At 30.8% G+C, this 656-nt stretch overlaps 2 protein-coding genes across 2 annotated transcripts in view; one reads left to right on the forward strand and one right to left on the reverse strand.

Annotated features, from left to right (window-relative positions):
* LOC118746594 (iduronate 2-sulfatase) overlaps positions 1-656 on the reverse strand; it is a 9108-nt gene that overhangs the window by 8132 nt on the left and 320 nt on the right. The gene's annotated exons all lie outside the window — the stretch shown is intronic.
* LOC118746598 (ADP-ribose pyrophosphatase, mitochondrial) overlaps positions 1-656 on the forward strand; it is a 7253-nt gene that overhangs the window by 5421 nt on the left and 1176 nt on the right. The window lies entirely within an intron of this gene.

Below are 656 nucleotides of genomic sequence, written 5' to 3' on the forward strand. Positions count from 1 at the left end.
AAAACAAAATAAGAAATTTAGAAAAAAAAAAAATAATAAAAAATTTAACTTAGAAAGCATTAAAATATACAAAACTATTGTATGTTTTATACAAATGAGATAAAATATACTCAACTGATTAGTTTCACTACTAGTTATATATCAACTTATAACATTCGTTTAAACAAATGTACTCAATCTGTCATTCTATGTTTGTGTTTTCAGTCTTGGTGTATTGTCTTATGTAGTCTTGTGTTGTTCTTAAATGTCATAAAATAAGAATGAGGAAAGCAGCTGTTACGCTAACATCAGCCAGAAAGAAGCAACATCAAGGAGTCGTATAATAAAACACTCTTCAACGCGGAATTTCAACAAAACACGTCGATACAAGATAAATGGAAGCAACATTGTCCAGCAGTTTAGCCGAAAGATTACAACTAACCAAACAATCGTTCGCAGATAGACTGGTGTTATGCTAAAGGAAGCTGTAATCCACAGCGTTTGGGACAAATAGCATTTCGACTTAGAAAAGAAACACTATCGTATTCAAATGGTATAAGACAACGATAACCACTGAATACATCACGATTTAATAACCGGCTATTTAAGGTGTATAAACCTAGCCATAAATGGAACTTTCGATTTGTTCCTAAAGCCCAAAAAAAAAAAAAAAAAAA

Source organism: Rhagoletis pomonella, unplaced genomic scaffold (assembly GCF_013731165.1).
Source record: "Rhagoletis pomonella isolate Grant_MI unplaced genomic scaffold, Rhpom_1.0 Rhpom_scaffold_00011, whole genome shotgun sequence".
Lineage (NCBI taxonomy): Eukaryota > Metazoa > Arthropoda > Insecta > Diptera > Tephritidae > Rhagoletis > Rhagoletis pomonella.